This window comes from Miniopterus schreibersii, assembly GCF_964146895.1.
Source record: "Miniopterus schreibersii genome assembly, chromosome: 4".
Classification (NCBI taxonomy): domain Eukaryota; kingdom Metazoa; phylum Chordata; class Mammalia; order Chiroptera; family Miniopteridae; genus Miniopterus; species Miniopterus schreibersii.
The window spans coordinates 11,685,925-11,713,360 of NC_138105.1; positions in this window are offsets into that span (position 1 = coordinate 11,685,925).

Consider the following 27,436-nt stretch of genomic DNA (forward strand, 5'->3'; position numbering starts at 1 on the left):
TCAGTCCCAGCAGAGGGGACCTCAAGCCATGAGTTGTTGATAGCTCCAAACAGGTTACTCAAGGCCAGTCATAAACAGTGTCTGACATTGGCCTGTGCAGAGACACTCCAAAAAGACTGAAAGTCCTAGCAGATCTACCTAATTCGTAGAAACAAACCCAAATAGGAGCCAAAATGGGGAGACAAAAAACAAAACAAAACAAGCCTCAAATGAAATAACAAGAGAATTCTCCAGGTGAAGAACTAAGTGAAATGAAGATAAGCAATCTATCAGATATAGAATTCAGAATACCGACTGCAAGGATGATGAGAGAAGATAGGGAAACTATGAAGGAAATGGAGAATGACATAGCAGAAATGAAGAACACATTGGAGAGAATAAACAGCAGATTAGAGGAAGCTGAGGATCGGATCAGTGAATTAGGAGACAGGGTAGAAAACATGACTCAATCAGAGATGAAAATGAAAAAAACAATTAAAAAAAAGTAGGACAGTCTAAGGGAGCTGTGGAACAGCATGAAATGTAACAATATTCAAATCACAAAAGTGCCAGAATGGTTAGAGAACCTGTTTGAAGAAATAATATCAGAAAACTTCCCTAAACTGGTGAAGGAAAAAGTCACACAAGTTCAGGAGGCACAGAGAGTCTTAAGCAAGAAGAACCCAAAGAGGCCCAGGCCCAGACACATCATAATTAACATACCAAAAATTCAAGACAAAGAGAGGATCTTAAAGGCAGCAAGAGAAAAGCAAACTGTTACCTACAAAGGAGCTCCCATAAGGCTGTCAGCTGATTTCTCATCAGAAACTCTACAGGCCAGAAGGGAATGGAATGAAGCATTCAAGGTAATGCAAAGCAAGGATCTGAAACCAAGACTACTCTCTCCAGCAAGAGTATCATTCAAAATAGATGGTGAAATAAAGAGCTTCCCAGGCAAGAAAAAGACTAAAGGAGTTTATCACCACCAAACCAGAATTGCAGGAAATGTTTAAGGAACTGCTGTAATAAGAAGTTGAAATAGAGAGAATGAGAAACATAGGCATAAAGAAATAAAATGGCAATAGATAAGTACCTATCAATAATAACCTTAAATGTAAATGGATTAAATGCTCCAATAAAAAGACATAGAGTGGCTGAACGGATAAGAAAACATGACCCAAATATATACTGTCTACAAGAGACCCACCTCAGAACAAAAGACTCAAACAAGAAGAGAGTGAAGGGAGGGAAAAAAATTTTCCATGCAAATGGAAATGAAAAAAAAAAAGCTGGGGTAGCAATACTCAGATCAGATAAAATAGACTTCAAAATGAAGACCATAACAAGAGACACAAAAAAGGTCACTACATAAGGCTAAAGGGATCAATCCAACAAGAAGATATAACCCTGATAAATATATATGCATCCAACATAAGAGCACCTAAATTTATAAAAAAAACTTCTTGAAGGCTTTAAGACAGCCTTGAAGGAGAGACAGACAGCAATACAGTCGTACTAAGGGACTTTAACACCTCACTGACTTCACTGGATAGATCTTCCAGATGAAAAATCAACAAGAAACAGTGACCCTAAATGACACCCTAGATCAGATGTATTTAATAGACATTTATAGAACATTCTACCCCAAAGCTGCAGAACATACATTTTTCTCAAGTGCACACAGGACATTCTCAAAGATAGACCACATGTTAGGACACAAAACAAGTCTCTACAAGTATAAGAAATCTGAAATCATATCAAGCATCTTGGACCACAATGGCATGAAATTAAAAATCAACTACAATAAAAACATTAAAAAACATTCCAACACATGGAGGCTAGATAGCATGTTATTAAACAATGAATGAGTTACCAAAGAGATCAAGAAAAAAATAAAAAACTTCCTGGAAATAAATGAAAATGAACACACAACAACCCCAAATCTATGGAACATAATGAAAGCAGTCCTGAGAGGGAAGTTCACAGCACTACAGACCTACCTCAAAAAACAAGAACTACTTCTAATAGAATCTCTAACCCTATAACTTAAAGACTTAGAAAGAGAAAAACAAGAAAAGCCCAGAGTAAGTAGAAGGAAGAAAATAAAAAAGATCAGAGCAGAAATAAATGACATAGAGACTAAAAAAAGTACAAAAGATCAATGAAACCAAGAGCTGGTTCTTTGAAAAGATAAACAAGATTGATGAACCTTTAGCCAGACTCATCAAGAAACAAAAAGAGAGTGGACCCAAATAAATAAAATCAGAAACAAAAGAGATGAAATAACAACTGACCCAACAGAAATACAAAGGATTGTAAGAAAATACTATGAACAACTATATGCCACCAAGCTGGACAACCTGGATGAAATGGATAAATTCCTAGAAAAATGCAACCTGCCAAAACTCCGTCAAGAAGAGTCAGGAAACCTGAATGGGCCAATAACTGCTGAAGCAGTGATCAAAAGACTCCCAGCACGCAGGAGCCCTGGTCCTGATGGCTTCATAGGGGAGTTTTATCAAACATTCAAAGAAAAACCAACACCTATCCTCCTCAAACTACTCCAAAAAAATCCAAGAGGAAGGAACACTTCCAAGCTCTTTTTACCTGGCCAGCATTAGCCTAATTTCAAAATGAGATAAAGATACTACAGAAAAAGAGAATTACAGGCCAATATCCCTGATGAACATAGATGCTAAAATCCTCAACAAATTATTAGCAAATTGGATCCAGCAATATATTAAAGATTATACACCATGACCAAGTGGGATTTATTCCAGGGATGCAAGGCTGGTACAATATTCCCAAATCAATAAATGTGATAATCACATAAATAAATTGAAAGACAAAAATCACATGGTCATATCAATAGACACAGAAAAAGCAGTTGACAAAATCCAATGCCCATTTTTGATAAAAACTCTCAGCAAAGTGGGAATAGAGGGATCATACCTCAACATAATAAAGGTCATATATGACAAACCTACAGCCAACATCATACTCAATGGGCAAAAACTAAAACCATTTCCCCTAAGAACAGGAACCAGAAAGGGGTGTCCACTTTCACCACTCTTATTCAACATAGTACTGGAAGTCCTAGCTACAGTGATCAGAAAGAAGAAAACATAAAAGGCATCCAAATTGGAATGGAGGAAGTAAAACCGTTATTATTTGCAGATGACATGATATTGTACATAGAAAATCCTAGACGCCACCAAAAAACTATTAAATTTAATAAATGAATTCGGCAAGGTAGCAGGATACAAAATTAACACCCAGAAATTGATGGCATTTTTATACACCAAGAAAGAGAAACTAAAAAAAAATCCCATTTACCATTGCAACAAAAAAAATTAAGATACTTAGGAATAAACTTTACCAAGGAGGTAAAATAATTATACTAGGAAAACTACAGGATGTTGCAAAAAGAGTTAGAGGAAAATATAAACAAGTGGAAGAATATACCCTGTTCATTGATTGGAAGAAGTAACATCATTAAAATGTCCATACTACCCAAAATAATCTATAAATTCAGTGCAATCCCTATTAAAATACCAACAGCATATTTCACAGATCTAGAGCCAACAGTTAAGAAATTTATATGGAACCAAAAAGGACCCCGAATAACCACGGCAATCTTGAGAAGGAAGAACAAAGTTGGTGGGATCACAATACCAGATATTAAATTATACTACAAAGCCACTGTAATCAAAACAGCCTGGTACTGGCACAAGAACAAATATATCGATCAGTGGAACAGAACAGAGAAACCAGAAACTGATCCACACTATTATGGTCAATTAATATTTGACAAAGGAGGCAAGAACATACAATGGAGTAAAGACAGTCTCTTCAATAAATGCTGTTGGGAGAGTTGGACAGGTACATGCAAAAAAATGAAACTAGACCACCAACTTACACCATACACAAAAGTAAACCCAAAATGGATAAAAGACTTAAATGTAAGTCAGGAAACCATAAAAATCCTAGAAGGAAACATAGGCATCAAAATCTCAGACATGTCTCCTAGCAATATGTTTGCCAATACATCTCCTAGGGCAAGAGAAACTAAGGAGAAAATAAACAAATGGGACTACATCAAACTAAAAAGCTTCTGCACAGCAAAGGAGACCATCAACAAAACAAAAAGGGAGCCCACTGTATGGGAGAACATATTTGCCAATGACACATCTGATAAAGGGCTAATATCCAAAATATATAAGGGACTCATACAACTTAACAGAAGGAAGACAAACAATCCAATTAAAAAATGGGCAAAGGACCTGAATAGACACTTCTCCAAAGAAGACATGCAGATGGCCAAGAGACATATGAAAAAATGCTCAAGGTCACTAATCATCAGAGAGATGCAAATTAAAACCACAATGAGGTATCGCCTCACCCCTGTGAAAATGGCTCCATCAGCAAGTCAACAAAGCCCAAGCGCTGGCGAGGGTGTGGAGAAAGGGGAGCCCTGGTGCACTGCTGGGGGGAGTGCAGACTGGGGCAGACACTATGGAAAACAGTATGGAGGTTCCTCAAAAAATTGAAAATAAAGCTGCCTTTTGACCCAGTGATCCCACTTCTAGGAATGTATCCTAAGAATCCTGAAACACTCATCAGAAAGAATATATGAACCCCTATGTTCATAGCAGCGCAGTTTACAATAGCCGAGATCTGGAAACAGCCCAAGTGCCCATCAGTAGGTGAGTGGATGGAAAAGCTGTGGGACGTATACACCATGGGATACTACGCAGCTGTAAAGAAGAAGGATCTCGTACCCTTTGAGACAGCATGGAGGGGCCTGGAGAATATTATGCTAAATGAAATAAGCCAGGCAGAGAAAGACAAGGATCACATGATCTCACTTATATGTGGAATCTAATGAGCCAAAATAAACTGACAAACAAAATAGATCCAGAGACATAGAAGCATGGAAGAGACTGAGGGACCTCAGAGGGAAGGCGGGCATGGGGGTGGATGGGTGAGTAGGTGGGTGGGGAGAGATTAATCAAAGAACTTACATATTTATATGCATAACCCAAGGACACAGACATTGGTATGGGGAAGGCCTGGGTGGTGGTGGATGTGGGGTGGAGGGGATCAATGGGAGGAAAAAGGGGACTTGTAATACTTTCAACAATAAAGAGAAAAATGAAAAAATGTATGTTGCAATCCCCTACAGCTACCCTGAATAATAGTAATAATAATAATAATAATAATAACAACACAAGAGATATAGCTAAAAACTCAACAGATAAAATGGAATCCCCAAATGATTAATTATCCTGAAGAAAAGGAGGAGAAGAAAAACAGAACAAAAACTAGTGGAACAAATAAAAAATAATAGTAAAATGTAGGCCTAAGTCTCTATCAGAATGTAGGTTCCATGGAGACAGAGGCTGTATCTATCTATGGTCAGGATTTATCTGAATGAGGGGTGAGCGGGTGAGTGAATGGACACACCCTCCCTGTGCAACAGCTCCTCGGAGCCCTGGGGGTCTCCTTGTGACTTCTTAGGATAAATAGGACTATATTTTGTATTTGTTTATGTTCTACTTGCCGGAAAGTTTTCAACATTTTGGGTTTGTAATTTTTTTGTAACTCCTTTGAATGTGTGGAAAGACACGGGCTAAAAGTTGATTGAGTTGGATCATTGTTTATGTCGAAATGACACAAATCCACTTGTCAAGACAATAAGTTCTGTTTCTGTACATGGAAACTTGGCTGTGTACAGAGTGTTGCCCAAGGAGATCCCCCGGGGTGTGCTGGGTTACTTTGGCTTTTGCTGTGAGATGTGGATGTTGAAAAATAATAATAAATACTTTGATCACATGATCAATTTTTAATTCAAGGAGATTCCCACTGGAGGGAGAAGTAGAAGGTCCCCAACCAAGTTCAAAGGATTTTATGTCTTGAGAATGAGAGGTAGGGGATCCTTTTGAGGACCAAAGTATTACAGATTTTTTTGAAATGACACTTAAATATGAATACTTGGAGATTTTTTGGTGCCCCAAAGGCCACTTCTTTGGAAGACAACTTCTAATTGATGTGTCCACTGAGGATACAGCTTTTTCCATCAAAAGTGGGATGGGAGGTGGACCGAATGACTAATATACTTAGCAACTATTTGTTGAATATTGATTGTGACCAGTCAAGATTTTAATTTTTTCTCAGCTGAAAAAAAATAATGCCTAATTGAGGAACTCACTTTGTTAGTCAAATATAGTAGAAAGAGGAAGAGATTGGGAGATCCTCACTCAGCAGTTATTTATAGGATGTCTGTAGTGAGAAAAGCAAAGCAGATATATTGGGCCAGGCCCAGGACTTGAATGTTAGGGAGAAATATTAGACTTACATTTGATAGCCATGTAGGAGCTATTAAGTTCTTGAGTCTAAAACCAACATGAAGAAAGTATGTAAGGACCATTAGCTCTGTGTTGGGTGGATTGGAAGGTGGAGAGCCCAGCGGCAGGAAGAACCATTAGGTTCTAAAACCACAGGGAAGGAGGCAGCAGGCAGGTGGTCCCGAGAGACTCTGCTAGGATGGTTTTCAAGCCCGAGATGCTGGCCAACACCTTGAAAGGCAAACAGGAATTTCCCATGGTTCCCAGTGTTGACATGATCCTTTTATTACAATGTTATCTACATACACACAAACATAAAAAGCAGGAATAAATGGCTCATTTTATAGCTTGTGTACGAAACAATAAAAACAAAGTTATGAGTTAAATGCAAATAAAATGACAAAACAGCTACAATTTACATGGGAAAAATTTATTATGATGCATAATTCTGTTTGGCTGAAAGGAATTCTCTGCTCACGCTTACTCTGATGAGGTCCTGGGGGGTTGCCTCACCTACACTCCCTTGAGCCTCAGAGTGACCATCAGAGTTTTCCTATTTGCATTGTTGCAAAACATTTGTTCCCTAAAGTTCTATGATGTCATTTGGCTCTCACTTGAGGTGAACACATCGCTTATTAAGACTGCCTCTTTTTTTTTTTTTTTTTTTTCCCATTAGCCTCAACAATTAAGTGGCATTACTCTGGGCCAATGTGCTTATGAACTAAAAATGTTCGAATGGTCATAAAATTCAAATGTATAGCTTTATCATAAGACGCTCAAGAAGGTATGGGTCTCAGACTCCACTGAGAAGCACGGGCCTGGAGAAAGCTTTCCTGCGCCTCCAGCTTCTTTCCGAGGGAGCTGCCCTCTGCAAGCTCCTGCTGCTTAAGTGACCGTGTCCTGTGCCTTATCGGCCATCAGCCTTTCCCCACCCCCAGCCTCTGGCCACTGTGGGGCGGGTCAGGAAGGAAGGGTGCACTTGAGCCAAGGGTATGCAGTCCACTGGCTGGTCAGGAGCCACAGAGAGAGGAGTTAGCTGCGTTTCCTCCCTCTTACTTCTCCCCCTGAAATTTGGAGGGAAGTTGCCATGACGACAGGCTCTAATACAGAAGGGTGATGCTGAAGGGGGGCTGCGAGCAGTGAAATTATGGGGGAATGGACAGCGTGAGCATTTTGAATCACACTTCAGTTCCAAGTATCCAAACCCAGCACAAGGTAGTTTTAAGCAAAAAATGAAAATATAAAGGAAAGTTTATTGCTCTAACAACTCTTAGTGGCACAGGTGCCAAGACCAAGGTTGGCGCCTGGACCAAGTCTAACCCCCTTCGGGTGGTTGTACCGTCCTCTGTGTCTCTTCATTTCCACACATCACAGGATGGAAAGAAAGAAGCTGGACACAGCTGTCCCCCAACCAGTGACAGCTTCTTCCAGCTCACTGACTCCGGCCGCGTCTACACGCGCATCCCTGAAGCAGCTAATGGGGCTAACGAATCCGATGCCCTGACTCTCACGCCCCATCCTGGGAGTGATGAGTGGTGTTGCCCGAGCCTCCCGAAGGACAACATGAGAGAACATGGGAGGGTGTCCCCAGGGGACAACTAGGAGAAGGGTAAAGGGACGTTTGGCAGCCACACAACTTAACCCACTGCACATCCTTCCCCTGCTCCCGAGTTTCTTTGTAGAATGATTATAATGGTTCTGCTTTGCCCACCCCTCAAGGTTGTCACGAAATGAAACGAGGCGGTGGGTGTAAACACATTGCTAAGCTATAAAGTGCATGCGACACAAAGTAATGGTGTCTAAAGAAAGGACTTGTTACCCCTTGTCAAGCACACTAGGGCGCGACCAAGCTGACTGGGCAGCCTCCAGCCTACGGCTTCCTGGGGTCAGTTCCTCTGGCAGGAGTCAAGGGTATTCCCCTCGTTTTATTTTGGGCGGCACATGCAGTTTGCAGCTAATTCTATTTTAATGGCAGCTGCTAGGCATCTATGGAGTCATTCATTTTCAATAGTTCCAAGGCTTCCCCACTGTCCCAAGTCTTTTTCCCTTCACAGCGTAGAAGGCACCTGGGGCTCGCGTTTTTGCTGGAACCTGGAAGGGAAGAGAAGAGGAGGGGTCCTCGAGGACAGCCCACAGCCTCTGCCCGTGAAAGGCCTCTTGGGTTCTGAAAGGTATGTGATTCGAACAGCCGAAGGACACCACATTCTTTGCGCGTCTTCTTTGGGACGGTGCACAGTTTGAAGCAAGAGTTGGGAGGGTAGATGGTTGTTTAGATAAGCAACCCCTCAGGAGGGATGGTCCATGGGGGAAGGGGCAGTGGATCTGGAGCCCAGATAAACCTCTCACGTGGCAACAATAACAGTGAAACTACAGGGCCTGCTCGCTGGGTTTCTTTGATGTGAAAACTGAGCCCAGATATGCCTGAAAGAAGCTGAAAAACGGAGGCATCAATGACAAGACTTTGGTAGGACGCTGAGTTATAAGTTGGGAAAACGTAGATGAACTTGAATTTATGTCATGGTGTTGAATAGAAATCCCATCTTCAATTTTGAGCAAATTTAATATATACTTTGGGCCGCATTTCTTGATAACCTGTGTCGCCTTAAGAGTTCTAGAATTTGTTACAGGATGAAGTTTAGAGAGAGATGGCTTGGAAACGCAGCAATATCTATGCAACCTGCAGATGCAGAGAGCCTTTGAGTGAGTAACAAATGCGGCTGCCCCACTGGACCGAGAACGAGAGGTGCCTCCTCCTCTGGGCTGGTCAGTGCTTTCCGAGGCCCATCGCTGGGGTCCCTGCGCAGCAGAGACCATACACTCCAGGGCAAACCCCCGATAACCTGTGAGTCCCACTTTGTTTGAATTTAGGGGGACAGGACGGCAAAAGAGTCACATTTGTTGTTTTAGTCAGCATTTTGGGGGCACCTCCTTAAAGCAGAGGTCTTAGGGAAGGGGCTCAATGAGAATAAACTGAAGAGACATTTTTAGATTTGGTGCATAATTCTCAACCCAAGAAATTCCTACTTAGGATGTGTGGGGTGACGGCTAGACATGGATATCTTGAAAATGCGCTCTGGTTAGAGTGATGCTCAGTCCTGACCTCGTGACAACTCATTGGACGCCTCTCTTTCCTTCCTCACTGAGTTCAGTGGGTTTCTTGATCTGTGGCCAGAAAGAGTTTGGAGAGAAATCCATACTCCCCACCTAGGGCTTTGCTACTCTGTCACGAGTCCCTCCTCTGAACTCTTAGACTGTGTCTTGCTCACACAACACTTATCACCACGTTCTGTGTGGGAGTTATTTATGAACACATCTTATCTCCTCACACACAAGCCCCAAAAAGGCTGAGATTGTCACACCCAGAGGTCACCCACTGGCCCTTGGATTGCATCCATCTATAGATGTATTTTTCTTGGCCCTTGGAGTGTTTTAAACTTTTTTTATTTACTTGCCAGCTTTAAAAATTCAGAAGATATTCCTCCCACTCCCAGTTTCCCCCTAAGTATAATGACCATTGTGCAACTGTTGAAATATCTGAAGTCTTGTCAACACAGGCTCCGCATTCCTGCGGGGCTAAGACAGGAGCTGAGTAGCAGGCCACTGCTTTCATTAATATTTCTCTCCTGACACGGCTAGGCGTTTGCATTTGTCACCCTTTTGATTTCTACACAATATCTGACTTAAAAAAATTTTTTAAAGTATATTTTATTGAGTTTTGGAGAGAGAGGAAGGGAGAGAGAGAGATAGAAACATCACATCAATGAGAGAGAAACATCATCAGTCAGCTGCCTCCTGCATGCACCCCACTGAGGATGGAGCCCGAAACCCGGGCATGTGCCCCGACTGGGAATCAAACTGGTGACCTCTTGGTTCCTGGGTGGACACTCAACCACTGAGCCACACCGGCTGGGTTGTATCTGACTTTTTATAAGTGCTTCTAAATATTTGTGGAATGGAAAAGTAAAAGGCTAAACTGTTCCAGGAGGTGGGTGCTTAAGTGGACCTTTCTCTAAGCTGCCAGGCGTGAATTTGTAATTATAACCAAAGAGCCTATTAGACTTTGTATTGTGGTTTTCCCCAGTCAGGAATTATGAGCTAGTTCCTCATTTTCAGGAGCTTTATCTAAATCTCTTTATTTACCGTCTGCCAAGTAGCTGAGCAATTCTCCCGAAGCTGGAGGAAATGACACTGAACATGAGAGTTTTAGGGAGCGGGTCATCCTTCCCCAGCGGTCTCAGGATTCCTACCGAGCAGCCTGCTAGTCGTCAGGGCCCTCCTGGAACTCTCCACTGGAAAGCCCCTTGGGGGGAAGATCCCTTTTTAGGCTGCCAGGATCACCCCATTTTTTGTAGGAGATACAAGTGGAATAGCACTCTCAGCACTAATTTCTGAAACCAGCCTCATCTCCTCAGTTCTCTAATGAAAATCCCCCATGTCTTCCATCCCATATCCTAAGGTATACGATTTGGACCATGTGAGGCATCTCTAATTTTATTGGGCTTGTATTTCTTTTTCTTGTTGCCTCAATGGCCAACGATACTGGTTTTTTAATATACAGTAACAGCAATGATGTTATGTTTTCTTTATAATACTTTAAGTAAAAATTAAGTTTATTGAAAGAAAAATAAGGAAATACTCGTTCTAGTGGAATGAGGATATGGCAGAGATGGTGAGGTTGCTACGGGTGTGACACTGGCTTGGGAAAGACGGGGTTTCAGGATAAACTCCGGGCTCCCCTGCCAGCAGGACACTGCCCATCTCTTTGGCCTCGGCTCCCACCTGTCGTATCCTGATAAGACAGGAGCTTTTTACAGTTCCTGCACTGTGCTGGGAGGCTTCCCCACCTTTCACAAATGCTTTCACAGAGGCCAGGTCCCCCTCCCGGAGGGCACTCGCTACTCCCTCTTCGAGGACCATCCCCGCCCCGCCCCTGCCCACCCCTCGCCCTCCCCGGCTGCAGTGTCACCTCCTGGGACAGGCCTCGCTGGGCCACTCTGGATAACATAGACCTTGCTTCCTATCTCCTATCTCAGCATCTGACCCCTTTCCTTCCTAGTTCTTCCCACAAACTGTAATTTAAAAATTAAAAAAAAAACCCTATTTTCTCTCTTGACTGCTAAATCTCTCTCCTGTGCACTGTGGGCTCCTCAGGGACAGAGCCCTTGTGCCCTGTTCACCACTGAACCCCCGCGGCCTCGAGGTGTCGGGCACACGCAGGTGCCCTGCTCTCTGGTGCGTGAGTGCCCGTCCTTCCTGCCTGGGCGCCTCGGGGAATCCCTTCTCATCTGCCAAGGTCCACCCGGCCTTGAGCGGCTGCTCCGAGGACCTCCCGCACCCTCCTCAGCCGAGGGGGCCTGTCCCTCTCGCCTCTGGGTCCACAAAGCATCACAGACACGCCAGCCTTACGAAATCAAATGCACTGTATTGTAACTGGGTTAAGGGTCTATGCACCCCAAGAGACTGCGAGCTTCTTGAAAACCCAGCCTCCCCCCCGCCCCCCATCTAGCGGCCATTCCCTGTTTCTAACCTTGATGGTGCCCGCACCAAGGGAAACAGCTCCTTCTCGTGACTTTATTTGTCGCCAGAGCTGATGGAGTGAAAAAGAGAGGGACAGGACAGCAAAGGCAACGAGAAAACAGGTGTTGGTATTTGTGGGATGCTCAGGCTAAGCATGCAAGACTTACAGATGTGCCCGTAAAACTCTCTTAATAAAAGGTGTTGTTTCTCTAGAGGACTGTTGGGCTCTGCAGTAAATTCTCCCACTCAGAAGAAATCTCCGACAAAACAAGGCTTCCAGCGGCAGAAAAAAATGAGTGTGCCCATCTAGCGGCAGAAATCTTGAACTGCAGACACACCTTCATTGCTAATTTATTCTTTCCCCTGCTCAGCGTCGATAATTGATACAGACAAGTCTCTGTTCTCATTTAGTCATTCCTGTATTGCTCCCTTTCTATGGGTGACTCACGTTGTTTGGCGCTTTGGTGTCGGCGGGTTTAGGAGATAAACAGACCCATGGGAGGCCAGGTTTCTTGGTGCAAAGGTCAAACACTGGCATCTCTGGGCCTCATACAACTTGTTCTTCTGGCCTGATCAGTAGCTATGAAAAATATAAACAGTTTGGGGAGATTTAAGGACACACACACACACACACACACACACACGGACTCGGGCTTCCCTGCGAGAATCAGGCACCGGTGCCCTGAGCTCTTGCCTTCAGCAGTTGGCTGGAGCTGAGAAGCAGCTTCTCCTCCTAGCTGGGGCCACGCCTTCAGCCCATATCAGCTCCTTTGAGTGTGACCTCTCTTCGGACACATCCAGACACCTGGTGGGTTTTGATTCTCTACTTTTACTCTTACGGAAGGACATCGCCAGATCTCTCCAGTTCCAGGAAAGCCCCTCTTTCCAGCAGAGGCAATGGCAGGGGCATGAATGTCAATCAAGGAGATAATATGCTTCTCGACAGCCCCCAGATTAAGGGTCTTTCATTTCTCTGGCTTCCTGCGCTTAAGGAAAAGCTCTTTACCCAAATTCCCCTACTTGGTCATTTCCCTTTCTCTCCTTGCTTCATGAGCTAGAAGGGTCTTATAGAGATATTGCCTATTTCCTCCTCTTATTTGTTCAGCAGATACTTAACGGGCACTCCCTAAATGCCAGGACCTCTGCTTCATGCCGGAGATACAGCCGAGGGCGTGACACACACACCCCGGCAGAGCTGGTGTGCGGCCTAAAAAGGTCTAACTCTGGCCTGTGTGGCTCAGTTGGTTGGGTGTGGTCCCATGAACCCAAAGGATGCCCGTTGGATTCCGGGTCAGGGCACATTGAGGCTCAAGCCTCAGGATTAACAGGAGCTAGCCAATGAAGGAGACACCTGCACAAACGCCCAGATTCTGGAAAATTGTTGGGGATGGCAGCTGAGATTCAGGGGCCCTGGCGAGCTCTGTGAAGCAGCACAGACCTCCTTCTGCGGGTGATGGGGAGCCGGGGAGCTTCTGGCAGGGGAGTGAACGCTCCCACCCACCCCGCCAAGAGGTGTGGCCCAGAGCTGGGGCTGCTGGTTCCTTTGCGCCCCTCAGTGTGATCAGGGACAGTTTGGTGGCGAAGGAGGCCTGGAGAGGGACCCCGGCATCCTGAGGGCCCAGCACCGATGGCCGTTGTCCACCCCTGCGCCCCTTCTTGGTTCTCGCTTTGCCCTTTAACTCTTGTCCTGTCTCGGCTTTTCGGAGTGCGCGCTGTTTTCTGCGTAGTTCCCTCCACCTTCTGCGTAATGCGGGCACCATCCTGGCGCTGCGCTGGGCCCGCAGCTGCCCAGAGAGCCGCCTGAGAGGCCGTGAACTCCCCGCCCCCTCCCAGGGAGCCCGTTGATCAAAAAGGCAGCTTCAAAGCCCAGTTGGAAGCGGTGAATATGAAGCAAAAAGTCAACAAACATTTCCCTGGAGTCCTGGCACAGAGACGTCTTTTTCTTTTTTTCCTTTTGCTCAATTCCCAGCTGGGCAGCAGCCTGAACTTCTGCCTACCCACCCCCTCCCCTGGCAGCTCTGACCGTGCTGTAGCGGGCCCGCCCAGGGAGGCACGCCACCCACCCCACCCCACCCCATCCAAAGCCCTGTCGCTTCTGCCGGGGGCCACGCTCCTCTCACCATGAGCTGGCTTCTGGCCGGGGCACCTGGGCTCTGGGTGCAGCTGCGGCTGGTGCCAGCCGTGTGGTCCCAGGAGACTTCGCCACCTTGGGCCCTCTCTGGGGAGTGGGAACGGCAATCTCCCCCTCCCAGGGTGATTCTGAAGAAGAGAAAATGACTCCACAGATTCAATCATTTGCAAAACTTGTATCGATCCCTCAGCCATGTGCCAGCCACTGGGATGAACTCCCTTGTTAAACGGTAACGCGCTGCACAAACACGACACTCTCGGGGGCAGAAAGCTCACCACTAACTGGGTCCCGCTGGGTGTGGTTGTCCCGTTTCCCTCACCTGTCCTGCCTCCGAGGTAGGGGCAACCGCTAGCTACCCGAGTACTGACCCCCCTGCCCCCATAAGCATTCAAGGCAAAGTGTTCAAAGTAAGACTTAATAAAGAGAAAATATCAACTGGCATTAGAAAGACCTATGGTGACAAAGACTCTGTGTGTTTGGAGCTTTCTTTTTTTATTTTTAATCCTTACCTGAGGGTATTTTTTTCCACTGATTTTTAGAGAGAGTGGAAGGGAGGGAGGAGGGAGAAAGAGAGAGAAACACCCACGTGTCACATTGATCGGCTGCCCCCCACCCCTGCCCCGGACTAGGGCTGGGATCGAGCCTGCAACCGAGGCATATGCCCTTGACTGGGCATCGAACACGGGACCCTATGGTCTGGGGACCAACACTCTAACCACTGAGCCAAACCCGCTAGGGATGGAGCTTTCCTAAGTCCTGCACCAAAAGGTCACCTGTAGCAGGATGGTCGCATTGTTGCTACTGCTCCAGCCTTGACAAGTAGGGTCCGGAGCAATGGCCACAGAGAAGCTAGTTTGGCATTCTACAGGGCGGCAGCAATTGGGGCCAGAACACTCCTCTCCCCACAAATCCTCAGGGCTTCCTAACCCTCAAAACTGGCCCTGCCACCGTGGGCCTCTCAGCTTCCCCTTCTTCCCCTCTGCCTTCATGATCAGAAATCTAGGAGGGGGAGAGCAGAGAGGAGAGAGAGTCATCGCAGGGGTCAGCCTTGTGGGCGGCGAAGAGCCCTGTGGGAAGATGCATAAGGGGGAGGGTCCCAGTGAGAGACAGATGGGACCCTCCCTTTAGGACAATCTAGGAAGGTTTATTTGCAAAAATCATCACAAAGGGTCATGCTGTCACCCAGGGATAGTGGCAGAGGAGCTGTGACCACTTCTAGGCCCAAAGGGATGAGGGGAGGGGGCTGACACCAGAACCCAGAAGGAGAGAACCATCTTCAGACCAGTTAGAAATTTTTTTCAGTGGTTGGGTGAAATATTGGTGGGCCCTACTGTAGCAGTGGCAGGAGAGTTGAGAGAAAGGTGAAAATGTGAGAGCTATTTCGAAGGCAGACCTCTGAGGCTTGCAGGTGGAATGCACTGTGAAGAAGAAGGAGAAGGAAAGGGCAACTTACGGGTTCAGGTTTGCACAACTGGGTGGTGCCATTGATCTTGAATGGAAACACGAGAGGGCGTGGGGAGGGTTGGAGGATCCACGTTCAGTTTGGGGCCCTCTCGGTTGAGATGACTGTAAAGCATCTAGGTGGAGCCTGGCCAGTGTTGCTCAGTGGTTGAGAGTCGACCCAGGAACCTGGAGGTCACGGTTCGATTCCTGGTCAGGGCGCATGCCCGGGTTTCAGGCTGCATCCCCAGTGGGGGGCGTGCAGGAGGCAGCTGATCCATGATTCTCATCATTAGTGTTTCTCTCTCTCTCTCTCTCCCCCTTCCTCTCTCTGAAATCAGTAAAAACATATTTTAAAAATATATGCACAAAAAAACAAAAAACCCCATGTAGGTGGAAGTATCCAGTATTCAGTTGGAAATGGCGTCTGAAGCTCAGAAGCGAGACTTTGGCTAGAAATACAGAATATATTACATGGAAATAGTTATTATTGCATATACTAAAGTCTGCCACGTAACATTACACAGTGCCATGAGATCTGACGCCTGCTGGATGAAGAAATGAGTCCTCAATATTTTGAAAAATTGTGTTACCACCTGGAATTATAGCCAATCCTGAAAACATAATATCAATATTCGAGTCCATGCTAATAACTGTCCACAGACTAGCCAGTAGAGAAAACTGAGGTCTGACAGATAAAGTGTAACAGTTAGGATTATTATTTTTACCTGTGACCGAAATCTCAGTTTATACTGTCTTAAATCAACAAAAGGATTTATTGGCTCAGATCCAGGGGTGGTTTGGCTTCAGGCACGGTTTGATCCAGAGGCTCAGAAAATGTCATCAAGACAGAGTCTCTACTCATTTGTTCATTCAGCTTTTCCTCAAACGTCTGCTCAGCCATTCCCTGACTGGCCCAGGTTCGTGATAGCAAGCTGGCTACAGCAACTCTGAGCCTCCCAGGCTCATGCCTTCAGGTCTAGTGAAAAGGATGTTTCTCTCCCAGAAGCCCTTCTACAGGCCTCAAGTCTTCTCATTGGCTCTAAACGGGTCCTGTCTTAGCGCTGATCCATCTCTTTGGCCAGAAAGGTGAGATGTACCGACCGGATTGGGACAGTGAGAGCCTCCTCAGAGAGAGTGTGTGGGGAGGCCACGTCCACCTAAAATTAGGATTTCCTAACAGAAGGGGAGTGTACCCATACCCACAAGTGAAAAACAGGATGCTGTCCCCTGGGAAGAGATGCCTGGGAGGAAACACACCCCAATAGCCGCAGGAAGAAGGGACCCGTGTGAGGCCACCCAGCTTGTTAGCATCGGCGCTAGCTCTCAGGTGAGGCGCCTGCCTTAGTTGCTTCCAGACCTTGCTGCCACTGACGGCTTGGTTGCCAGCAATGTTCCTGGAGATTGAAGGTGGCCAGAGGTCAGAAGTGGGTCAATAAGAAAAACAGGAGTGATATAAAAGTTAGGGAGGTCACAAGTCTTTCAGGATCTTCCTGTGGCCCAGGGTCACAACTCAGGCAAAGGTGGACCAGAGGGTAACAAGGCAAAAGGCAATGCGGGGGGGGGGGGGGGGGCAGGAAACACGCTGGCTGGGGAGGCTGCTGGTGACCCAGCCCACATTCCCGAGTCCTGAACCAGTCAGACCGCAGCAGCCAGGGAACTTTCCCGACCTGTGGAGCCCAGGACCAGCCCACCGTGGTTTCTAAAAGTGTCTTTAGGTCATTTGCCCTGTCGAGTTATTGCATGTGACTCTGTCACTCTCTTTTCTCTGCCTTCTCTGTCACACACAGTTTTGCTGGTTCTGGTTATTTTTAGCGCAGGACGGGCCCTTGGGGATCGTCAGATCCAACCGACGTTTTGCAAAAGACAGAAATGAGACTGAGTGAGTTGACTAAGGTCACATGGTTACTATCAGAGCCGGTCACCCAACGGGGGTCCCCAGGTGTCCAGCTCGGGATCCCACCGCACCTGGCTGCCCCCACCCGCCTCTTCGTGGGCTCAGCAAGGCACCCAGCCGGGCTCTGCCTTGTTAAGGAGACAAATGTCCTCCCGGGATGCACAGGCCCAGATGGTTTTTACCTTAGAAATGGGGTGCGTTCCCAAAGAAGACTGAGAACTCAGGAACAGTTTCCCTGGAGAAAGGCTTTTGTGTTTTATAGGCTCTCAGTGTCGCTCACGAGGCCCACTAGACGTGGAATACTACACACCAAGAGTGAAAATTCACGGCAAGCAATTGTCAGTTCTGTCTCCCCGCCTCAGGGCTGGACACTGAATTTGGTACTTCTCTGTAGGAAAGCTGTAGGGAGCTCTGCAGCATGCGCATTGTTGGGGAGTTTGCTTGCAGCCAGTCCGGGGTCCGCTAGATTTCTTTGCTCTTGAACGGTGGCTTCCCCTTTTCCCAGGGCTTGTTGCACAGGGGCCCACACTCAGGGGCTCTGCCCTGCGGTGGCCACCTTGAAGTTCTTAGTGATTTTATCTTTGAACTTGTGTTTTGTCCGCAAAGTCCAGCGGGACAGTGGAGCAGGCATGGGAGCAGAGGAGAGGCTGGTAATACGCTCACAGAGCCTCGCAGGTGGCAGTCACGATGCCCACGGGCACAGAACCCGCCGCACTCACGGCTCAGGAAGTTCAGCTGGACGCAGAGTGAGGGCAAGGCAAGTGCGTTACACCGCCACCGAGAGGCCACACTCTGTTCACGTCAGAGCCTGCTGCGGACACAGGAGGAGGCAATGCCACTCTACAACATGCGATTGACTCGGGATCCCCCATCATATCCATGGCGGCATTATTCATGCCATTTCCATGTAGTGCCCAACACTGAGGCTGAAACTGGGGTGTAGGTCAGGGAAAGGTAGGGCAGCCCGGAGTCCCTCTGTTTCTCTGGTCATCCTTCCTGATCAGTGAGGTGAAGGCAGACGGTGTTGGCAGGATGTACACACGTCCAAAAGTGAGATGAAGACAACTGAGCTATTTATTTTTGTAGCATTTGCACTGTTCTGGTGAGAAGGAAATACACACACGTGTATGTGCTACGAAACACAAACTGTGCAATTTCAGTCTGAAATTAGGCTCTAGTGGGAGAGACGGGCAAAAGGCAATCACAGAAATAAAGCAATTATAGACTGTGATAAGTGGGAGTAAGACCATACACAGGGTGTGTGATAGAAAAGAAAGTGGGAGAGATTTTTGATAGGGCCAGGGAGGGCCATTCTGAGGAGGTGACAGTGATGCTGGTTTAAACACTGAGAAGGATTCTTTAACGCAAAAGAGCTTGGGAGAGGAAAGAGCTCAGCCGAGAACAGCAAGTGCAAAGGCCCAGGGGTAGGAAAGAGCTGAGTGTGTTCTAGGTATTGACAAAATGCCAGTGCGCTGGGTCATAGGGCGGGACTCTGTGTGTGGACTGAGATGGCGGGAGCAGGGCCCGGGGGCCTGTCAGTATTAGCTTAGGCGTTTAGGATGGATTCTGAGAGGACGGGAAGGGGTGGAAGAGTTGCTGGAGGGAGAGGGCGTGGTCTGCTCCGCAGTGTGGAGGGTGGGTTGGCAGTGGGCAGGAATGGGAGGTGGGGAAACTGAGTCTCAGGGGTGGTCAGTGACTCCTTTCACACAACTGCTAAGGGGCAGGCCTGGGCAGGTACAGACAGGGAGCTGGGATGTTGCGCTGCAGTCTCATAAACGTGGGAGAGGGAGCCCCCTGCTATTTCAAGGATTAACCATCCTTCGAAGGCAGGTCTTCTAGGAACTGAGGAAGGGACTCTCCCAGATCTTGATAATGGAATGTACAAAAATTCTCCAATCACATTTCCAAAAGACACGTATGCACATTTTAAGGTGAAGAGAAGGGAGGGGCTGAGGAAGCTCCCAACCAACAGGTTAAATCTCCTCAGTGAAGCTGGGTTGGAAATGAAATAAACTGGCCCTTTTATTTTTAAGTGCAATTAGTCACTTGGTTGTTTTTTTAAAAATTATACATACTCATTACAAAAAATCAGGCAATATACAAACATAAAAACAACAACAAATTGTTCCAGATCTTACCACTCAGAAGTAACAAGTATTAACATTCAATGAACATGATTTTAGACAAACATACATATGTAGTTTGGGTTAAAAGTCCTCCGTAAAGATCCCTCTACATGTACAAACTTACTAAAGCAATTTAAAAGACACTAATTTTTAGGGCACATATTTAATTTTATATATATGTATATATTTATGTAATTTAGATATATGGGTATTATTTGAGTGCTATAAAATGGGTTAGCAAATGTTTTCTGTAAAGAGCCAGACAGCAAATGTTTTAGGATTTATGAGACCGAAGATCTTGGTCACAACGATTCTGCTCTGCTACTGTAGCAAGAAAGCAGCCAGATGCATAAATGTGCCGAGTGGGGCTGTGTTCCAAGACATTTTTATTCACAAAAGCAGGTGGTGGGCTGGATTTGGCCAAAGGCTATAGTTTGCTGACCCTACTACAAAAGGTAAGAGAATTACTGTGCTTTTATTATTTTCACTTTGATATGTCTATTATTTGATGCTACCTTCATGGCCACACATGATTCGCCTTAGCTGTGAAATTAAATAAACTTGGTGCTTGTCTTAGTCCATTTGGGCAGCTCTCATGAGAATACTGTAAACTGGGAGACGCGTAACAACAAATATTTATTTCTCACAGTTCTGGAGGCTGGAAAGTTCAAGATCATGGCCTCGGCAGATCTGGTGTCTAGTGAGGGCCCAGCCCCTAGCCAGGGGATTGTCACTGTCACCCATGTGGAGGAAGGGGCGAGGGAGTGCTCTGGGCTCTTCTACGAGAGCTCTAATTCCATTCATAAGGGCACCGTCCTTGTGACCTAGTCACCTCCCAAAGGCCCCAGCTCCTAATACCATCGCCTTGGGGTTAGGATTTCAGCGCAGGAGTTTTAGATGGACACAAGCCTTCAGACCGCAGCCGTATTTCACGCTGGGTCTTTTTTCCATAGTTTTCTCATTCATGAGTTTTCCATGATTTTGCAACTCTTGTTCAACAGGGATCATGTGTCAAATAGTTTCCTTCAGTTTGTTTTTGCTGTCAAAAGAGTTCACGAGTTTTCTATTTCCCGAGCTCTTTCATCTCAGAAAATATCTTTCTTTTATTTGCATGCCTGGTAACACCGGGCTTGCTGTAATATCCTCGGGTCCCCTCTTCTCCCGGAGGTTGTGGTCGCAGCTCCATTGTCGATGGGCATTGGCGTCGCTGTGGAAAAGCCTCGAAACCCACCTGAGTCTCTCCCTGGCCTGGCTGACTTGCCTTTGCCTCCCTGCCGGCTGAAGGGTTCTTTTCCACCCTTCACGTTCATCCCCTTAACCGGGAACTACCTCGATCCTGACGGCTCCGTGTCAGTTTTTCTTGACCTAGGCCTTTGAACCTGCGCCCGCGGCTCTTCCTTTCGGGAGCTGTCCCCAGGCTGTCACTCTGGGCTCTCTGCTTCCCCGCGTGCTGGCCTCAGTGCCTCTCCCTCGCCTCCACCCTGCCGTCCTTCCACCTGCGGCTGCTATGACATCCCGCCACCTCTCCTGCCACTTGCAGCCCCGTTTCCTCTCCTCGGCCGTTTATAATTTGTTAGGACCGATACCAACGCCGTTTGGTTGCTCAGTGTTTTCCTTAGCTCTGCAGTCTCTTCCTCCATCGTAGCCAATTGTTTCACAATTTTCCTTTGAGGTCTTGTTTTATTGAATTCATATATATATATATATATATATATATATATCTGTATTTTTTTTTAGTAAAATATGCCTTTATTGATTTCAGAGAGAGAAAGGGGGGGGCAGAGAGAAACATCAATGATGAGAGAGTCATGCACCGGCTGCCTCTCCCACGCCCCCTACTGGGGATCGAACCCGCAACCCTGGCCTGTGCCCTGACGGGGAATCGAACCGCGATCTCCTGGATCCTAGGCCGACGCTCCACCGCTGAGCCACGCCAGCCGGGCTCATCGAATTCCTATTCTGCATGAGTCCCTCTCTACTCAGCAGCCTCCCAACAGTCAAAGAGAGCCAGCATTCCCCTCTGGATTTTATCTTCTTCTCACGGCCTTTTGGTTGTTTTGTCTTTCTTGCCTGATGCCTCCCTCGTTTCTGTTGCCATAGGTTCGCGTCATTTCTTTTCTTTTTGCTCAGCTGAAGGGACAGCTACCTGTGGAGCTTCTCTGAAATGGTGCAGACAGGCTCCTAAATACCCTTCCCGCTTCGTCTGGGCCCACTCTGTCTTCCCGCATTCACCGCACGGTTTCAGAGCCCAGTGTAGCTTTGGGTTCTTTCTTCACTTAGGGAACATCATGTCGAATTCCCAGTATTTTGTTGATTAACTCTGCTCTGGGGAGATGGGGCGGCCTTAGGAGCTGGGCTCAGTCACATCAAAATCTCTTTTGTTTCATGGTTGCCCAGCCTAAAAGATTATGGATCACGTAGGGTCCCTTTCCTCTTTGGTTGCTGCTGCTGAATGTTTGGCCTTTAAATAATAATCATTTCGTCAGATGTGAGGAGTTTCTGCGATCTCTATGTGGAAGTTGGTTGTTAAAGCAAGAGTCAGGTACAGTTTTTTAAATTTTATTTTTAAATTATAGTTTACATTCAATAATATCTAAAGAACAATATAAACAAACAAGCAAAACAGAAGCAGACTCATAGACACAGAGAACAGATTCGTGGTTGCCAGAGGGGAGGGCTGGGGACTGGCTGAAAAAGGTGAGGGACTGAGAAGTCCAGAGTGGAAATTACTCAGTAGTCGCTGGGATGTAAAGTACAGCACAGGGAATATAGTCAATAATATTGAAGTAACTATGGTGTCAGGTGTGTACTGGAAATATCATGGGGAATACTTAATAAAGTTTATATGATTGTACAACCACTATGCTGTATACTTGAAGCTAATCCAAAGTAATATTAAGAAGTCAGGCACAGTTTTGAAAGAATTGAATTATGAAAAGAGACAGACTAGATACTAGATACATTTTAAACTCTTTTATCTTGACACACTAAAACATGATAAATAGGACAGCAGAGGTCACCCAACTATTACAAATGATCATGAAGTTCAAAATCAATTTAATGAGAAGAGGCATTTCGACTTTCTGACCGCTAGAGGGCAGGCCTTGGCCACAACCTGACATGGTTCCATTGCGGTAAATAGTTACCATTGTCCAACGAATTACACTGAAGTTCCTTTAAACTTTTGCAAAAAGTGTGCGAAGGGAAAGCTGGGCGGGGACCAGAGCTGGGAAGGCCTGGCAGGCGGGAGCTGCGACTCGTCTGTACGACGGAGCCCATGTTTCTTTCTCTTCCCATCTGTATCCATCCCCAGCAAGAAGCTGGTGTCTGTCCATCCCCCTAGTTCTGTTTGCGAACGATTAAACCACAGCCCCAATCCTTGGTCAGTTGTGCCGTTTTCCAGCCAGTGTGTGGAGAGGTGGAATGACTCGTCCAGAGGTACAGCCACCCAGCTTGTAAGTGACAAAGACCTGGAATGGAGCCCCCGCCTCCCCGGCTCCTGGGCCTTCTGCGGGCTCCGAGGACAGAGCAAGCTCTTGCTCTTAGTACCCTGCTTTCAGGACGGCAGCCTCTGAGGACCAACGCCACAGGGAATCCATCGCAGTCCTCCCCTCAGCCTGGCCGCCGGCGCTCCCCGCGGCTTTCTGAACCATGACTGGGGCCCAAGATAAGCCTCTTTACAACAAAGACGATGGAAACCCGCCTTTGCTGGCAGCGGGCTCCGGCGGGGCTCCACTTGCCTCTTAGTCCGGGTCTTGCCGCTGAGCGCACAGTTTCCAACGTGAACTTTCTGCCTGTGGCTCATCAGATCCTGCCTCTTATCAGGCGTGACTGCTTCGCCAGAATTCAGGGCTTGTTTTCCTTCTTGGGCTGCATTTTTAGCCTCAGGCTTTGATGAGCTGTTTAATCATATACACTTAAGACAAATGCCCGCTTGCAATACTCAACCCGAACCCCCGACATCCCTCCGACCCTGCCAAAGGTTCCAGATCCGACTCTCAGCCTCTGTCCGGAACACAGACCGGGAATATTTTCCATAGAACTATGTCCTTACAAAGGCATTGTTTTTTCATGTAGATTTTCATTTGGACTATCCCAGGAAATCACTGGTTTTCCCCTTGGGAAATATGTTGGCTTAAATATTGTAGTTAGGTTATCACAAGACAGATTCCTTTCCACAGGCAGTGGGCAGACCTGTTCTTCCCCCCAGAATGGGGTATAAACAGGAGCTGTAGGGGGTGTGGCTCAGTTCTCAGGGGGTTAAAGTGTTCAGTGCACCCCCCCCCCCCCCCGCCCTCCCTGCGGACATCTTTTAAGGCTAGATACGCATATGTGGAGAATTGCGTGATCTACCTTTGGAACTGCCTTGTTTGCACCCAGCAGGGAGGCAGGGGTGGGGGTGGGGGGTATATTCTTACTGTGATTCATTCCGGTGAAGAAATGACTTAGAATTTCTTCTTAAGTTAGCGGGGAGGATGGCTTTGCTTCCTCTGGGGTGGAAGGGAGTAAGAGCTTAGACTCGAGGATCAAAGGAGAAAATTCAACAAAACCCCAGTGGGGGTGGTGAGCCAGGCCTTGAACCACAGCCCTGTGCAGAGGGAGGGAAGCCAATCCCGGATCTACGGATCCGAGGAGTTGTGCATCTAATAGCCAGTTTTAAATGTTTCTTTCCTCTGCATTATTCTCGAGATCTTAATGGTATTTTATCAGACATCACAGCTGGCAGGGGCTGGACTGTGGAGCATTAGGACAGGGCCTGTGTCCTTCTGGGCCAGGCTGTCCTAAGACAGGGGCCATGTCCTCGGGGCTGTGCCCTTTGAGGAAGTCTTGTAGTGGGAGCTGGAGAGACAGCTGTGAGATGGTGCTGGATGCCCAGGCAGAGCAGTGGTCCAGAGTGAGGGGCGATGGGAAGTGATGATCAGAGTGGATTTGTTAAGGCCATAGGACAATAGCAGGGCATTTTTCAAACCTTCAGATCTGCTAACTCAACAAGGAACCTTGGATTCAGACTCAAGGGTCACTTGTAGCCTTGACCTTTGGGTTGGGTCTTGTAGCCAACAGTGACCCTGGGAGTGCATGGGTTCTTGACCAGCCAAGGTCAGCCTGGAGGAAGAATCAGTCACCTTCTAATCAGTCACCTTTCTTTGTGGGCAATATTACCTCCCTTGGGTGAAAATAAGAATAGATTTAAAAAAATTTTTTTGCATCTTCAAAAAGTAAGAAAACCCCATGTAGATGGATAAAACAAGGGACAAATCAAAGTGGTTACTTACATGGGTTGAGAGTAGGAATGGGGCAAATGGGGACACAGACAGGAGGGGTGCTTCCCAGTGCACAGCTTTTTGCAGCATTTTACTTAGGAACTGTGCGAGAGAGTTGTGCGCTCAACCAACAGCCCCCGCAGTTGTGCCGTTAGGATGGCATGAGGTCAGGCCTGGCACACTCAGGGGCACTTGTAAGCTGATGCTAGTGCTGTTTCCACACAGCACCTTGAACCTCCTGTGGAGGACCTGTTTCTTGTCCAGCACCTGATGGCCCACACACTCGGGAATGACAGAGGCCATCAGTTGTGTCCTCGGGGAGCTGGTCTACTATTTGTCCACCCCGAAGCCTACGGCAACTCCTGCTTCCCTGCCTCCTGCGTTTTTCCTCCCTGCTTTCCTCCGGCCACCCCAAGTCCCATCCAGGGCTCCATGATTTCGTTCTGGCTCACTGCTGCCAGCCACCTCCCTTTCCCCTGGTAAAATGCTGCTTTGCTTGTACAACAGGCCAGTAACTTATCAAGGCTCAGATCAAACAACTCTAAGAATAGCAGGTGCCAAGCGCTGTGCCAAGGAAAGGCTCTGGCTCTGAGTGGCTGTGGTCATGTGGGAAAACAATGCAATGAGGAAATCTAGGAGGCGTTTGATTAATACCAGTAATTAAGAGATTCATTTGCCATTACTGGCTTCCAGAAGCCTCCTGGGCTGACTTCACCGAGTTTCTGGGAGTATCCCTCTGGTCAGGGTTTATTTGTGACTAGATTCGCTTTCCAGCAGGGAAGAGGGAGGCTCCCTGTTACTGTGAGGGGTTAGAATTGAGGTGGGAATTGGGGGTAGACTCAGTTTTGAGTTGGCCCTAAAGGCAGGGAAAGCCAGTAATAGCCCATACTGAGGGCCTACTGTGTGCCAGACTTTGCACCAGACCTTTATATGCATAACCTTTTACTCCCAGCATCACCACTACTACTCCATGAAACATTCACTGAGCATTTATTATGTGCCAAGTCTCGTTCTTTGTGTTTTACATGGATTATCTTATCTAGTCCTTACAACTGTATGTGCAAAATACTTTTTATTTCTATTTCTTAGATAAAAAAATTGGGATAAATAACAGATTGAACATTGTGCCCCCAGGTCCCGCAGACGGCCAGAGGCAGAGGTTGGATGATAGAACCCAGGCTTTTTGCGTGTCGAGTCCCAGGATCACTGCCTCAGGATCCCCTAACTCCCAGGGGTAGATCTTCCTTTGGGCAACTTAGAGTTGATTACATAGAGTCATCGAGGCTCTGTGATTTGCCAAGGGCATGAAGGACCTTCTGGTGTCCTTGAATGACAAGGGCAAAGTGGGGAGGTGTGTCGCAGTCTTGAACACTGAGGATGGGCAAGTTTTACGCCCAGCAGTTTTCTCCCCTGTGCCGTGACATCCCCCAGGACTTTTCTCTTGCTAACTTTGTCTTTTCACGAAGTCTGGAATACACGTTTTTCCATCTTTTCTCCCTTCTTGTTTTCTCCTGAACTTCTTACTGTGTCCCTGCCAGCTCCAGAGCCCTGCAGGGAGCTCCAGTCTGCCCACCAGCTGGATTTCCCCTTCCTTTGGCCTGCTTTATCCTACTGGAATCCAGTTTCAAACTTGACAGGCCTACCTGGGACTTGGATGCCGCCATTCACATGATGTGGAATCGTCCCTGGGCATAGATTCTTGCGTGGGGGCCCGCTCTCTGCATCAGCTGCCTTGGAGGCGCGAGCCTGCTGAGGCTGGGCTCAGCCTCGGGGACCTGCTCCTTACTAGCCCGGGACACTCCTCTTTATTGGCCCTTTTTGCTTTACGTTTCCCATCTTCCTGGTTCCAGTTCAAACTGTTTGTGATATTTTCAACTAAAAGATTCTGTTACCCTTTGATGAACCCCAGAAGTGTATTATCACTTCAAAATGAAGCCTCTGTGTTGTAGACACGGCATCTATGTCAAAGACACACCACGGATGGTCTTGGGCCCAAGCTCCTCTGAAGCTCAGTAATGTAGAGATAGCTGGAGACATAGACTTACTTTTTCATTCACTCCGTTTTCTTTTAAAAACATTCCTTTTTTTTGTTTTGTTAATCTTCACCCAAGGGTATATATATATTTTTTTCCATTGACTTTTAGAGAGAGGGGAAGGGAGGGCGGGAGAGGGACAGAGAGAGAAACATCGATGTGAGAGAGACACACCGACTGGCGGCCTCCTGCCTGCTCCTCAGCTGGGGTCGGGGATCGAACCTGCAACCCAGGTACGTGCCCTTGCCCGGGAATCGAACCCTCGACCCTTCGGGTGCACGGGCCGACACTCTAACCCCGGAGCAACACTGGCCAGGGCTAAAAGCATTCTTGCTCGGTATGTGGGGCACCCAGCACAACCTTAGTGCTTCTGTCGCTTTTGTTTTTTCACTTTTCTTGGGGGAAAATGGAGCAAGCTCATTTATGAAACAAATGTTGAGAACTAGTGCGAGTTACATTTATGATCGTGTATTGTTCCCGAGAAGGAAGTGTTGCTTGCTAATTCCATTCTCCAAGGGACACTGTGGGATGTTTCACTGGCTCGATCCATTAACTTAGGACCTGGACATGGACTCCTTGCCTATTTTGGCTTTTGAGTGAGGAATGAGACACTCAGAACACACATTTGATTTTGTGCACTGAAATCGCTCCATCCTTGCCTTGTGCGGGAACTCACCTTTGAATTGTTTGAGACTTTCAGTGCTG